Source organism: Penaeus monodon, chromosome 22, assembly GCF_015228065.2.
Source record: "Penaeus monodon isolate SGIC_2016 chromosome 22, NSTDA_Pmon_1, whole genome shotgun sequence".
Lineage (NCBI taxonomy): Eukaryota > Metazoa > Arthropoda > Malacostraca > Decapoda > Penaeidae > Penaeus > Penaeus monodon.
In genome coordinates this window covers 27,554,060-27,554,512 of record NC_051407.1, presented here as the reverse complement: position 1 = coordinate 27,554,512, position 453 = coordinate 27,554,060, and the positions used below count along the sequence as shown (strand labels likewise).

At 43.0% G+C, this 453-nt stretch overlaps 1 protein-coding gene across 2 annotated transcripts in view; it reads left to right on the top strand.

Annotated features, from left to right (window-relative positions):
* The window catches only part of LOC119587064 (lysosomal aspartic protease-like), a 16,396-nt gene that overhangs the window by 12,016 nt on the left and 3,927 nt on the right, over positions 1–453 (top strand). The window lies entirely within an intron of this gene.

Below are 453 nucleotides of genomic sequence, written 5' to 3'. Positions count from 1 at the left end.
GACCTTCATATCAGTCGCAAATCTTTTTTTTTTAAGATTCCCTCGTCCCCTGAATACGCGAGTTTTGAGAGGGGGGGGGGAGAGAAAAGCAAAAACGTTACCGTTACCATTGAAATAAAGTCAAAACGATTCAAAATACGAAACTACGTGGAATAAAAGACTGAGTTTAGAATCGCACCATTGTTGTCACGACACCGGAGGGATTTTATGTTGCAAATTTCCTTCTAATGAACCGCTTTTTAATGTAACGTCCAGCCCCGTTGCAGCACAGTAGCGAGCGATCGGCGCTGCGGCAAAGGCCAACAGCCTTCCATCACTCAGACTGTGACGTGGCAGGACTGTGTAGATCTCCATGGGGATTTGTTTTCAAAGCAAGGAACCAGTTTCTCAGCTTCTTTTGCATTATGAATTGGTTTTAGGAGACAGAGGGAAATTAAGGATAAATTGATTATA